This window comes from Pleurodeles waltl, chromosome 11, assembly GCF_031143425.1.
Source record: "Pleurodeles waltl isolate 20211129_DDA chromosome 11, aPleWal1.hap1.20221129, whole genome shotgun sequence".
NCBI lineage: Eukaryota > Metazoa > Chordata > Amphibia > Caudata > Salamandridae > Pleurodeles > Pleurodeles waltl.
The window spans coordinates 241373169-241388676 of NC_090450.1; the positions used below are offsets into that span (position 1 = coordinate 241373169).

The following is a 15508-nucleotide window of genomic DNA, read 5'->3' on the forward strand; positions in this document are numbered from 1 at the left end:
AGTGCGACCAGGCCTTGTCTACCCCTTTACGTGGACTTTTCCGAATTTAGAAAAGAATGTGAGAAGGGGTTGATTGATAGCAGGAGTAGAGGTGATGTTGGAAAAAAGAGAAGAAGGTCTGGGGCATTCTGATTTCAATTCGGCTCTAGTCTGTTTATCCAGCAGGAGTCTTAATCTGGAGGCAATATACTTTCCAACATGGGACGAAGGAATCCATTCCGTGGAATTGGGGTAATGTAGGAGAGAAGGGGCAAACATAGGTTTGCCATCCGAATCAAAAATGGATTTGGCTGCAAAAGGGTCAGAAGGATCTAATTTAGGCTTCTTGGGAGGGGGTGAGGAATGAGATTGTGAACCCCAAATATGTGAGCTGTCGTCCAAATCATCCATGTCATCATCGGTATCCGAAATAGGAGAAATCACAATCTTTTTTGGCGCAGTTGCAGTATGCTTAGTTTTTGATTCGCATTTTTCATGAGAAATCTTAGAATTCCCATCCTTAGAAGGAGGCCTGGGAGGAGACTCGTCCTCAATCTGGGGCGAAGAAACTTCAGTCAAGGAAGCACCATCTGATGCTTTTTGTGAAGACAACTCCTTAAGTTTACGTTTTCTGCTATCCCCCGCAGAATGGGCTAATAAGGATTTGAAAACCATGTTTTGGACAGAAGATTCAATATTTGACATTTTATTCATTGTGGCTAAAACAGCCTTCGACACAGCTTCGTTAATAAAAGCTCCAATATAGTAGTTATCATTTAAGTTCTCAAAAGAGAACTGTTGCTCCATTATATGTAGAGAAACAAGAGAAAAAAAAAACACCACAAAGCAATTCCCGGTGGTTAAAGGGTTAACTCCTGATCAAAAAACGAGCTGAAGAAACAGTACACACCCAAAGGGGCGTGACTGACTTGTAAAGGCGGAAATGTGAAGAAAATGGGCGAGGCAAAGGTCCGACACGCAGCAGAGCAGATGTGGCGGCGACCGGAGCCTTCAGGCGAAGCGTGAGGTAAGCAGCGAGTCAGGCAGTTAAAATAACAAACGCCTGTTGCGAGTACAAAGGGAGCGCACGCGAGCGTTCAGGAAAGGTGAAATGAAAGAAGCGCAAAGGGGAGAGGAAATTCATACATCAAAAACGAGCGCTGTAGTTAAAAATAAACCATACAATAAACATCGCATTAGAAATAAATGAAGGAGTAAATAGTCACTTATCTTGCCTGCGAGCAGCAAGAAAGAGGGCTGGTCGCAGTCAAGCGTAGTGATTATATTACCCCTGATGTTCCTATTGGTGCATATGCCAATTTGTTTTTCTTTCCCATTGGCTTTTTGTTCCTCAAGCCTCATGGGAGTTGTAGTTTCTTGACTGCTGTTGAAATAAAGCAAGTCAGAGAAGCATAATATGAGCCTCCGGTCTTGACATAAAATTAAGTTGAAATTAGGAAGTGCTTGATCCCTGTCCACACAGACGAACAGAAATTATGCCAGCCATGCCTCGACGATTTACAAGGCTGTAAAGAAGAGTGCCATGCAAACCAACAAATGGTGAGTGGCAGGCGGGCTCCAAGCCCTGTACTGAACACAATAGTCTTGCATGAGAGATACATGCACTTGCAGACTCGACCCTAAGAATGAAGAAAAATGCAATGACAACAAACAAACCAATGGATGGAGAGGGGTTGCCAAAGACAACTATCACAGCATTATTATATCTAACATAGACCTAAAAAGGAAGTGAAGGCAGGGGATTTTTTTTTTTTTTTTTTTTAAATTAAAAAAAAGGCACATCTCTAACTTAAGAATCCATCAAACTATAAAATGAGAGATGACTAAAAGAGGTAAGAAATCAATCCTAACTGGACAGACATACTGTTTGGTAATATATTGTTTCTAGTTCAATCAGACAGACATTTGCTACAGGAAACATGGCGCTAACAGCGCACAAAAGAGGCAGACACTTGATAAAAATTAACTGGTCACTTTTCAGATGTTGATTCATACTAATGGGGTGAAAATGTTGCCTAGTCTGCATTAATGTTCTCGGTGTATGTTTTGTGGAAGGGCATTTGTTTAACTAACTGCTGCTCCGTTAAGAGCATCCGAGACGGATCTCACAGTATAGAAAAAAAATAGTACATTTTACTTCTATTTTTCTGGTAGAATTGTTTTATTATTATTAAAGTCCTTATTGAGACACTTCGAATACAGATATGAAACGTCAACTATTTTAGCGTGGGGTTCTGTGTTTTTGATGGAAAAAGGTGCTTCTAAAGATCCAAGCATGGACATAGAGTAAACACAAATCCGAAGACCAGACTTTAAACAAGCAGAGACCAGACGTGCTGTACCCAATGTTGCCCATGTGGTGGTCCCACTACAGATTCATAACAGAAGGGTGTTGTTGCTGGAATGGTTATTCTTATAACAGGAAATTACCAAACCTGAGGATAAACTGGATCTATTACTGGCCCCTTCGGAAATCATAAGTCTGTGCCCCCTGTCACATGCGAAACCTGCTTTGCCAATGCTTGTTGTACATATATTAAGAGGTGCTGGAGCATCGTAAGAGATGGAAAATATGTGACCAACAACATCCGTCAATCAAATGTCTTCTATATGTCCTCTTCTTTTAATCAAATCATGTTGATAACAAGGTCTAACTTCAATGCTATATTGTTTATTGTTCCCTTCTTTGTTTCCAACAGAGTACTTGGGGTGATTGCTTCACCGAACCTGTGCCACTTATCTTTCTCAAAGCTTGCATGCACTGAAGAAGTACTATAAACATATCTTACATACCATTTTGTTTTTCTGTCTGACCAAACGCGTAGCTAAGATATGCAGACCAAAAGTGATACACTTCTTATTTCAAGTTTGTGCATATAAACTTTTTTTTCTGTTGAGTGTTGCAGCCATGCTAACCAACAATCACTGCCTGGTGGTGAATAACATTTTCAACACATTCTGGTGAATATGCGTACTTTTCTTTCTTAAGAGAAATATTTGCAATTTGTGGATCACTTTTGTACCGATGTGTGTTTAAGTGATAAAACAGTAAAATAATAGAGCCACAAAATATGCGCCATGATTTTATTTTTCCTGTTGCATAGTTTATTCAATCACCCTGCTACAAAGTTTGGTAAGCCATGCTGTATTATTACAGTAACCCTGTCGACGTAAGCAGATAAATCCCTTAATGCTAGTGGGTGAGTGAGAACCCTCACTGTAAAGTAGTTCCATTCTAAAATGTGCAGTTTTGCTAATTCTTGAAGCTAGAACACCGGGATCCCAGGGACCTCTTCCTAAATATCAAAGTAAGAATATTCAGAATACAAAACATAAAAACAAGCATGGTCAATGGTTTAAGGGCACTTAATAGGGGCCACAGAGCACATGCATGCAACATTTTCTCACCTCTCTCTTATTTTTTTATTTGCCCATTCAGGGTGGTGGATGCTAAGGTGTGGTAAATGGAAAAAAAAAAAAACCTTCAAACAACGCTAATAATGTTCTTTTTTTTTTTTAATAAGTGGAGGAAATGATTGACAGCAAATGGCATCAACGCGCCCTCCAATTTTTATTTTTTTCCATAAATAACACTGAGTTGGTGTGGGAGAGAAGCAACTGAGAGTGGGCGGTGTGTAGGCCGACAGACAGGGGAACAATAATTAGAACATTTGTTTAAAAAAAAAAAAAAGGGCTAAGGCAAAGATATGAATGGACAGGGCTGAAAGTGGAGGAAGCAACACTGAGCACGGAGATGAGGGAGGGAATGGACCAACAAGCAGAATAAAGGAGAGCAAAAGTGTGAAACGAGTGATCAACATAGAATGTTTAGGCGTGCAGGGATTTGCTGGGAAGGAGAATTCAGCACACAAGGGAGAGATTATGACATGCACTCTCAGAGTGCTTAAAGAACAAGTTGTTGCCTAAGTATGAGCAGTAGAAATATACAAGTCCATCAAAAGGATGGTAAGGAGGCTGTACTTTGGAGGGGTGGGGGGGGGGCGCAGACAAACACAAGAAGAGGAAGGTAAACCATTGAAAACCAAGCAAGCAAATGAGTGACACAGTCATCCAGTGGTAAGATTTGGGCAAGCTCAAAGCCCATACTAAGATTTTGGCATGTCCACATCATGCCTTTCGCCACCAGAAAGGTCAAAACCTGTGTGGGAGGCAAGCCCAATAATTCCAGTCTTGAGAAATTACATTTTTGTGGGGGCCTAACGAAGAGGTAAGACATCTCTGCACTCTATTTTTATTTTCATTTTACTATAATTTAAGTGAGCTTCCTTACTAACAGCAGAGGGTTGTACAGAAGGAATTTAAAAAATGTGTTTTTTTGTGTGTTTGTGATGAGATACGTTGCTAAAGGCCTCTGAAAAATGCAGTAAATGCTTTTCAATGAGAGAGTGTTACAAGGCGAGTCACGTCCATGTGCTAGTATATGCAACTGGTAATAGATTAAACATGCTGAACACAAGTAAACCAGCACTGTAGCTTGGTGCCCTGAACACCCACTGAGGAAATCTAAGATCAGAGTGTAACTGGCAAGCGAGCAGAGTGAAAGCTATCCAGCTCTCCCTCTCCAACAGGGAATAGAGGTTGGCATACTACTCTCTTCTAACACCCAAACTCCAACATGTCCTCAGTGCCTTAAGCAAGCAGGTCCAAGAGTAAATGCAACCGAATGGTTGTGGGAGTGTGCACTGAGATAGCATTTGGCTATTACCCATCAATGAAAATCAATTTTGGGGGGTTATGAGATCCTTGACAAGTGGACCTAGTGATCCTCAAGAAGCAATTGTGGGATACATTAAGTGAAATTATAACATACAGGTGGAAGGAACATGCACCTATGTTGTTAAAGCAGTTTACATTCCATATGAAGACACGTTTTAGCACCAGGAATAAATTGCCAGGTCTCGACAATATTACCACAAACACTAAGAAAAAAAAAAAAAAAAAAAAAAAAAAAAAACACACCCCAGTACAAAACTCTGAAATCCATCTAGCTAAATTTGATGCAGATGGATAGAGAGAGAAAAATGACAAGAGACAGATATTCCAAAAAGAAACGTGTTCCTTCATTTAACAAAGAAATCCCTGTGGAAAAATTTTGACATAAAAAAAGTCATAAAACAAAATCCAAATACAGGTGTTGTTAAACATTGGGGGAAAAACATGCTTCCCTTTTGAAAAGGTTGCCCCTAATTTATCATGTTTACAAGAGGGTAAAACCTATTTGTTTATTTATAATAATAAAAAAAACAGACAATTGCTCCTGGACACAGTTTGAACGAGAACAAAGTAAAATGACAAACAGCAGAAAAGAGAGCCCATGCTGCATTATACACAAGGGGGGTTTCTCAGACCCACCCACGAAGATCTCCCCCGGACTGTCACACCGGCCAGAGATAGAGCAAAGAATAAACAGGCCTTTATTTCTACCCCAGACCTAGCCAGGATCATGGCTGGTGGGGTACAGATTGACAAATACAACTAGTCCTTTGCAAAGGGCTAGAGTCTATAAAGCATTCTCTCCAGTACTATCAAATTAGTCAGATGATTTCCTCCCCTCCTTGTTGACTGTGCACAAGGGCAGGGGAGGGCTATATCCGCCCCCTCTCCTCACCACCAGCTAAATGGTAGAGGAACTTTATCCCATCTTTGTATGTTATACCTTCCCCAAGGGTCAGAGTAGGGATGATATTTAAGTGGTAAAGGTTTTTTTTCTGATTTCTTTTTTTTTTTTTTTTTTTTTTTAAACACCATCCTATCTTTCCCCCTCCGTACCCCTCCCCTTACTATATTGCTCCAGAATGTGGTGGGGGTGGTGACTGTCACATTTACTCTTTACCCCTCCCTAAAGCTAAAAGCAGTGTACTTCAGCAAGATTGTTCAAACTCTTGTATATTTGAAAACACCAGGAGAGATTTTAAAACCATATTTTCTTTAACTTTAGCAACTCCTTTAGTGGTCTGCGTGAGGCGAAAGTTCTACAAAGCATATCTTTCTTAAAGTTAGAGGAATATTTTGCGCCTGTAGACAAATGACCACACCACCTCCAGGTTTTCCCACAGTCCCAGTAGGGTCACTGTGGCCACCGCCCACATTTCCAGTTGTAGATTGGAGTTAGGATTAAGTCAATACTTTTTCTGCTCCATTTCATGTCTTCAGAGGATTATTTTTTTTAATCTAATCAAGTATCCTCCATCAACCTTAACTAAAGTTTTTTGTGAGTATATGCATAAATAAAGGAGTAACCTATTCATTTAACGACAATCGGTGCTTTCATTATCGGTAGATGGCGGCAACAGCTGAATTATGGATGCAGAGCACACACCTGATCACTGGTGACCTGCGGTCGCCCTCTCCTAATTAGGAAATGTAAAGGAAAATATGATAACTATATTTAAAGTAGGGTGCATCATGGAGGCTGTTTCCTGACAGTAAAAGAAGATTTGTTTATGTCCTCCAAAAAAAGTAGTGTCGTTAGAGTGAAACAGAGGAGTAACGCACAATGATGCCCCCAACCCCGCAGACCGGGATGAGAACACCCTGAGCGTCCCATACCTAACAAATGTTACTTGGGAAGGGGTGGGTCAGCTGTCTCCCCGACAGATATCGCATCACGGCAACCACTTACCTTACGGAACTTAAACACTGAATAAACACTTAAGGTCGCTCTACAAAGATTCACCCTGAGTTTCATACTTCTACTGAAGCCCCAGCCACTTTGATGCAAGCAAAGTAGAGATCAGTGGATGCTGCCAATAGTTATATGTAGATAGTAGTGTTACCCCGTTTACTCACGACTGCTTCAACAGTCGCACTTCAAACATCAAGCAATGGGTCCGTACGTCGTTCAACCAAGCAGTACTTGACTAGTTCCGCTTGAACGCAGAGACGTACAACGCTTAAATAAGAAAAGCTTAAACTCAACGAACAAATAAATAAAAAAAAATACAAGATAAAGCTTTGACGCAAATCAATTTATCTCAGTGAAGAAGCATTTCGGAGACACTCGGGTTTGCGGTACCATCCAGCCTTCGCATCTCTGATCGCCTCACATCGCACACAGAGCACAATCTATCCAAAACATCAATTTTTACAATGTGTTTTATTTATTTTACCTTGCTATGGGAAACACACGAAGCATGCGTTTTTAAACACACACCGTTTAGGCACGCTTTCACTCCCACTACCACCCTCTGCCGCAAAAAGCAAACCTTTCTCAAACTTTCTACTTCTGCTTCACAAACCTTGCCTTACAAAATTAGGACGGCGTGTCCCATTAGCATGCCAATCTCTTTAAAGATCTTTACCAGATGTATTTGAAAAACAAATACGACATCGTTCACTGAATTATCAAAACAAAAAAAGACTTCTATGGGAAACACAACTCAAAAGGACTCAATGCCAAGCTTCCCCCTAGCGCTTACCTTCCTCAGGGATTACTCTTGCCTTACTGAAGCTTCCAGTTTTCGGAAAATACGCCCTGAAATGCAGAGGTAAGTAAGCCCTCGGGTCTTCCTTCTAAGAAGCACTTCACTCTTTCGGTGTATTCCACAATTCCCACCCCTTTCACTCCGAAGGGCAGACCACACTGATGCTCTCAGCTCCAGGGACTGTGTGTGTGTGTGTTTCGAAAGAGTCCTCCCTGCTTTTAACTGGTAGGCCCCGCCTCTCGATCAGACAGAGAGACGCTCCCCCTTCCTTGCTTTAATCAGCTTCGCGTTTAGCCGTGCTGCTTGGGGGAAGCAGGCCCTCCTTGCTTTCTGTAACTCGCCATTTGCGGACTAGAAGGAACACCCCAGCCATGTAACATGTCTGCCACGTAACTGCAGGGCATAAAATCCACCGCGGCACGTGCCACATTATATCATTTCTCTGTGTCGTACCAACGAACGTTGATATAAACTGATACAAAACGACCTGTCGCTTTCATTTTGAAAAGAATAACGTGTTATCCCAAGCTTCTTTGTTCTCTGTTTTAACCTACTATTGCAAATATAGTTAACTCATTCAGTCAAGAGCGTCCACAACGCTCAACAGTTATCAGTATTTATTATACGTTGTTCCGACACACATTTAGAGCAATATTTATAAATAAATCGCATGCTTGATCCGGGCCTAGGTTCCCTACATGCTAACATTTTGGAACAGATAAGAGGGAGGTTTTAAAAAAAATTGGTTTCATTTTATATCCCCATTTACTTCTACTAAAATGGAAGACATTTTAAGCAAGAGAAATAATGCCATATTTCTTTAAAAATCGTGAGTCCCTTCCCCTAGCCACAAGCGCACGTATATTCTGGGTTCTCAGCAACGTATGAGATAAGGCACTATAGATAAGGCGCTTGGCAGAAACAACGAAAACTTTTAAGGCACTTATGTAGAGTAAAAAACCCAGTTGGGCACCTGGCTACCGATGTAATAATTAATCTTTATTAGTCCTTGGTCAAACAATCAATCAAATATATCTTTATTCGACATATTTCTATGGCACAAAAGAATAAAACAATAAAGCCACGCAAAGTAAAAAGTCACAATATAATAATACAGATGGATTCAGAGTTGGAAAATTACAGTATTACACATTTTCTAATTATTCAAATCTGCCAAATAAAAGAGGCCACCGAGCAACATATCAGAGGGGTATGAAACTACTGGAGAAAATAACAGAGCTGGTCTACATTGACGAAATTCTAAATCTTTAAAATTGGCAATATAAGCTTATTTCTATGCATTAGATAAAAAGAGCAAAATAACACAATATGTAGGTTCGACTGAACAGACTTCCCATCACAGGGGCATGCACGGAGTTTCTGTAAAGTGCCAAAATAGGTACGAAACCTCATCAAGAGAGTTATCACATTAACACGAAACCTGGTGTGGACTAAGCGTTGTTGTCCATTATGAATAAAAGCGAGATACTATTGGAGGCCCTGGAGAACGTGCACCAGATTATACGCCTGCACAGTGGATTTAAGATTATCTAAAAAATCTCTCTTTAACACAACCTTCTCATTAAACATGTGCTTTAAAGTGCTCTTTTCCAAGAGGTGGCACGATTCTGGGACGGCAAAAAGGCCTGATTGGCCAGTCTGCTCACAAACAGACTTCACATATGCGAGATACGGGATATCTAGGGCAGAGTCAAGTCATAAACAGTCCTTTATGACAAGCGTGTTAAGGACAGTCTCCTCCCTTACCCACCTAGCATGCCACAGTAGAGGAGTGAAAGTTGAATGTTGTCCTTTATAAAGGGGGTAGCCCCGTAAAATGCAATGGCCACACATTTACTTACATACATCGAAGAAATCTCTTTTACTGGGTTCAAGCCCAGCTTTTTACAGAAACAATGCAGGCCAATAATAGATTTTTCAAAGACGGCTTTCCTGCTATACAACATTAGTTTCCATTTATATTTTTGACCAAACAGGATAACTAAGCAAGAAAAGGTGGCCGCGACCAAATTATCAATAAAATGAGCTCTTTTTTGGCCGTTCTTGCCCCACAGATCATTGTAAACATCTTACTCTTGTTAACTTTCAGATCAAGATCCTTAATAAAGACAATGAAATCGTTGATTAAACTTTGAAGCCCTCTCCTTGTTCTGGCCAGTAAGAGTCCATCATCAGCTTATAAAATAATTGGAAGAGAGCGAGCCCCAATGTAAGTAGTGTCCTTAACTCTCAGCTGTAAATATTTCTCAACTCTATTAACATACATGGAGAATAAAAACGGGGCAAGCGCGCATTGTTGTCTTACTCCTCATCTAATAGTAAATGTGTCTGTGCATTCACCATCCTTTCCATAACGGACACAGGCAACAAACGGCATCCCTATATAATTGTCTGATAAAGGTAATACTGCCTTGCTCCACACCCAACTCAGACATAATGGGTTATAATTTGTGAAACACAATCAAAAGCTGCTGTAAGATCCATGAAGACATATATATATATTTTAGCTACTGCATACTTGCCTATGATTAAACTTAGGTTTAGGCATGGATCTACAGTGCCAAGGCCTTTCTTAAAATCCTACTGGGTGTCAGCTAACACGTCACTCTCAACTGCCCAATCCTTAAGCCTACGTAATGAAATAAGGCCCATTATTTTTACAGTAGCATTTAGTACAGATATGGGTCTATAATTCTTTAGCTGAGCTTTGTTCCCTTTTTTATAAATGGGAATTATTACAGAGCCAATTCATGACTTAGTAGGGAAGGGCTACCTTAACTATTACGTTAAACATGTTGGTCAACATAGGGGCCCACAGATCTGACCTATCTAAAATGACATTTAGTGGGACCCCAAAAGCACTACATACCTCTGTATACACAATAACCAGCAGGGGGGCTGATCAATTCTACGGAGTCCCCTAACCAGTCCTCTACTAGATTCACCAGGGAGTTCTGGATGGTATAGATGCTAGAAAAGTAATCTACCCACTGATGTTGTGGAATACGCAGTTCAGTAGATTAACCCAATGGATCAGTAAAATAGGGGGCATTAACCACCTGCCAAAAAGTGGCCCCATCTTTGTGCACACTAGCTAAATGCAAGGCATTCCAACGCATCCTCCTGTATCTGCTTTTTCCTAACTACCAAAGATGACTTGTAAAGTGCTTCTGCATTCCTAATTATCTCCACATCTCGAGGTCTAATAGGTAGGGCAGTGTGAACGGCCTTGTGTGCTTTAGCACATACACTATCAAACCACCTGAAAGGCTAGCGTGGAGGTGGTTTTCTAGAGCACAATAAGGACTGCCTTACCTTTTCCGAAATTTCAATGAATGCAGACCTAACTTCATTGACCTCTGCTTCAATATAAAGGCAGGTAGCAACCACTGCATGATTCTGTTGGATAGGGGAGGTTAGGAAATTGTTAGTGTCAACCTTGGCCCACTGTAAGGTGAAACCATTTTTACGCGCAAGAACAGGATTATGATGAACTATAGGCTGTGTTTTTTACAAAACCCTCATCACCACCCTTAAGGTAACAGCTGCATGGTCACTGTGACATGTGAACACTGAATCAAAATCACTGCCACTGTTACTCATGGTTTCAGAGATCATAACAAAGTCAATTGTGGATGTGCACAGATTGCTTGAAAACGTAGGAGCTAAATTTGGGGAAACTGCTCCCATATCATTGGTCACAATCAGGTTATACTTGACTAACATGTTATTCAACATGTTCCCATAGCAATCATGAATGAAAGGAGTCACGTCCTGTCGGTTTGAATCGACAAACCCACACACTGACTTAGCTGGCAGATTACACTGGTGGACATTAAATCACCACCACAAAACAGTTTAGAGAGGCTTAGAGTGCTCACTAATAATCCTTTAAGGAAACTCATGCAAATCTACCATCACTTGACTTCTGTTTGCATTAAAGCAATTGTTCTTAAAATTAATTATAGTCAAATCCCACTCTCTCTGCAACCCAAAGACAAGTAAATGAAGAGAAACGTGGAATTGATACAAAACATTTCAAGCTTCCCAGGGAAAGTGTTTAAAATGTGTTGGAAGACCTCCCTTGACCCTTCCTGAGTGAGACGGATGGGCTGGTGTGGAATACACCACGCAACCGTCAATGTACCCGCCCTGTAGCACCCATTGTTCTTGGAAGCAAAGGATATGGAATTTATAGATGCATTCCCTCCAATCAGCAATATTCAGATTTTAATTTAACCCTGCTATGTTTCATGATATAAGACCCACTACATTTGTATCGTTCATAGCACTATGGGAAACCTCAATGTTGGCTAGGCTAGGAGATAACACCTCATTTGTTATGACAGGAACAATAGATAGGGGTAGAAAAGATAAGTCACATTTTACAGACTCAATGCCAAGAGATTCACCCATGTGCGGCAACCTAACTGAAGGGAGTCAATCTAGGCAGCTAAGATCACCCAGACAAAGACAACTGTTACCCCTCCTCCAGTCATTATCATATTGTGAGCCAGGTTAGTCATTGAACTGAAATGGGTGTGGGTTCTCCAAAGATGTTGCCAAATATGTAGCCATTGTGGGTGGCTTGTAAAAATATCCTAAAGGTACCACCAAGATGGTCTTTGACAATATGTGAGTATCAGAGCAGGCGTGGAGGATTTTCTCGGCCAAAGTGGGCTGATGGAAATTAATTACAATACAATCCCTGTGTGTGTCTTCACTCCTCTGCCTACCCAACGGCCCAACTAAGCATATTCACATTTTTAAACAGAACATTTGTTAATCCCACCCTGCAACCCAATCATTGCATACATTTGTTTTTAAGTTCCCTCTACAATTCTTGTGAGTTCTCAGGAAGTGGAGGCATCCCTACCATCACCAGTGCATAAGGTGCTGACTCAGGCGGTAGATTCAAAGTTGTCAGTGACAGCTTGGTGGGGATGTCGGGGTGGGTTATGAGGGGGCTTGCTATACATTACAGGTTGCCTGATCTATAGGACGTAAAGGTCTCTTCTGCAGTATGAGTTGTATAGAGTCATGTTCATTTCTCGCCTCAACCCGATTACAGCCCCCTCCGGGGACCAAATACTCCAGTTTGAACACAGGTTGAAAGCAAACATTGGTGAGAATATGGGGTCTGCGCCCTATGAGAAAGTCCCAGTGAACTTGCACTAGTCTCTAATAGAGATTCCACTGATGCCAGTCTTGTTAATATGGAGGTCAAATGGTATGTAGTATGTTGCTCCTTTGCTACAATCGGGGCCCTCCATTGACTAACCACTGCATTTTGGAGGGACTGAAGATCAGAGTTGGAGATAGACTCCAAGCTAGCACTGCCAAATGTGATAGGCTGCTTCGAAGGTTGGACTCGAACCGTCCGTGTTTTTGATCTCTTTTTAGGGGGCGGTCCAGGGCCCTGTGTGGAGAACTGGAAATAGTAGACTCTGTACAGGCCTCTGCTCGGCCAATAGTATTATCACCTCCAGGAACATTCTAAGTGTCCACAGTATTCACTCCTGGATCTGTATTAATGGGAGGCCTACTCTGGAGATCAAACAATTATGAAACAGATTTGATGGTTGCTTCAATTTCAGCCTCAGCGTACTGATTTCTTTATTCAGAGCCCCCCTTGCTTCTCATATCAATTGTTCCAGTGTCAAAGTCCCCTCGTTAATGTAATGTTGTGCTTCCTCTTACCCATAATAAACTGGTGGGTCAGTCAGGCAATAAAGTATCCAGCAAAGATTAAAGCAGGGCACACCTTGTACAAAGTTACTACCTCACCCCCCCAACCTTAAGACACTCATACAGGGAGCAAAACTAAAGCAACTTATTCCTGGCTATCAGCAGTGAACATGCTCCAAACTGCCCAAGGCTGATGGCAGGGAAAAGAATCCTGATGTAGAACCACATGAGGTGGGCCATCCCAGCCTCAGCCGACGGCAGACGGGCCCAAATGGGCCTGCTCTTGGACCGCTCCTCACACGGGAACATGCCCAGGTGAATCCCAAGTGCGCCCTGCACCGCAGGGTTTCAATAGCCCTCTCCTAGTGCTGGCGTGGCATGCTGCAGGCCCCTCCTCTGGGCAGGTGAAGTGTGTGCTGCGGGACAAAGTCCTACCCCAGCACTGGCCCAAATACAAAGTTCCTTGCTCCCTTAGTCACCTAGTCAGGTGTCTGTCAGTTTGGTGCCACACTGCCTGTTCATGTGTACATAGGCTCCCTTTGAATTTTGCTGATTTTGATTTGCATTGGGGAGTTGAGGATGCTCTGTATTTAATTCCCTGGCATGATTGTATAGCAGAGGGGAAGGACTGGATGTTGTAGTGTTCTAATGTTTTTGCATGATTTGCTACACAGCCAGAGTTTCAAACTGGTACACAAAATGGGCCCTGGAACCAAAATAGAAGTGCCCCCCCAATTAATGAATTGGATACCTCAAAAGTGTCCCTTGCCTGTAAATTTGGGCAGTTTTGAACTTGTAAGGACACGCTGTATGAGTGTTTTGCAAGGTATGAAAGACTGATTAGTTTTGAGCTTGCTGCAGGCAATGTTTGTTTTAATGACAGGGAAATCAACAGTAAAATTCTGGTTAAACACACCAAAAAATATTCCCACAGACAGCCACAGTTGAAAAACTGGTCCACTCTGTGACCGATCAGACCAGCCCATGGTGCACTGCCTGATTGCCCTACATGCCAATCTCTCCCAGCACAACCATTTCAGTGTTCACTCGCCATGCAACATATATATTAGGGTACCAATGAACCTTTCTACTTTTCTATTAGCTTGCAAATACAGAGGAGCATGTGCCTGTTGCTATCTCCCACCGACAAAGGGATCACTATGGGGCTGATTTATCAAATCAAATCAAATCATTAACATTTATAAAGCGCGCTATTCACCCGTGCGGGTCTCAAGGCGCTGGGGGACGGGGTTACTGCTGCTCGAAGAGCCAGGTCTTGAGGAGTCTCCTGAAAACGGAGTGGTCCTGGGTGGTCCTGAGGATGGTGGGGAGGGTGTTCCAAGTCTTGGCCGCCAGGTAGGAGAAGGACCTCCCACCCGCTGTGGAGCGGCGGATGCGAGGGACGGCGGCGAGAGCGAGGCTGGTGGAGCAGAGGAGACGGGTGGGGGCGTAGAAGCTGAGGCGGCGGTTGAGGTGTTCTGGTCCCTTGTTGTGGAGGGCTTTGTGTGCGTGGGTGAGGAGTCGGAAGGTGATCCTTTTGCTGACGGGAAGCCAATGCAGGTGTCTCAGGTGGGCGGAGATGTGGCTGTTGCGGGGTATGTCGAGGATGAGGCGGGCGGAGGAGTTTTGAATTAGTTGCAGATGTTTCTGGAGTTTTGCGGTGGTCCCAGCATAAAGGGTGTTGCCGTAGTCCAGGCGGCTAGTGACGAGGGCGTGGTCACGGTCTTTCTGGTGTCGGCGGGATCCAGCGGAAGATCTTCCGGAGCATGCGGAGGATGAGGAAGCAGGAGGAGGACACGGCGTTGACTTGTTTGGTCATGGTGAGAAGTGGGTCCAAGATGAAGCCGAGGTTGCGAGCGTGGTCTGAGGGGGTCGGTGCGGTGCCAAGGGCCGTGGGCCACCAGGAGTCGTCCCAGGCGGTCGGGGTGTTACAGAGGATGAGGACTTCCGTTTTGTCTGAGTTCAGTTTCAGACGGCTGAGTCTCATCCAATCTGCGACGTCCTTCATACCATCTTGCAGGTTGGTCTTTGCGCTGGTGGGGTCCTTGGTGAGGGAGAGTATAAGTTGAGTGTCGTCGGCGTAGGAGGTGATGATAATGCTGTGCTTGCGTACGGTGTCGGCGAGGGGGCTCATGTAGACATTGAAGAGTGTCGGGCTGAGCGAGGAGCCTTGTGGGACGCCGCAGATGATCTCGGTGGGGTCTGAGCGAAAAGGTGGGAGGTAGACTCTTTGAGAGCGGTTGAAGAGGAAGGAGGCGATCCAGTCCATGGCCTGACCTTGGATCCCGGTGGAGCGGAGGCGGGTTATTAGGGTGCGGTGACAGACGGTGTCGAAGGCAGCCGAGAGGTCGAGG

At 43.0% G+C, this 15508-nt stretch overlaps 1 protein-coding gene across 1 annotated transcript in view; it reads right to left on the bottom strand.

Moving 5' to 3' along the window:
* The window catches only part of SERPINE2 (serpin family E member 2), a 220255-nt gene extending 212459 nt beyond the window's left edge, over positions 1–7796 (bottom strand). Inside the window, exon 1 of the mRNA XM_069213484.1 lies at positions 7440–7796. The gene's annotated coding sequence lies outside the window, so the exon portion shown is untranslated. The remainder of the gene's footprint in view (positions 1–7439) is intronic.
* Between the last annotated feature and the right edge of the window lie 7712 nt (positions 7797–15508).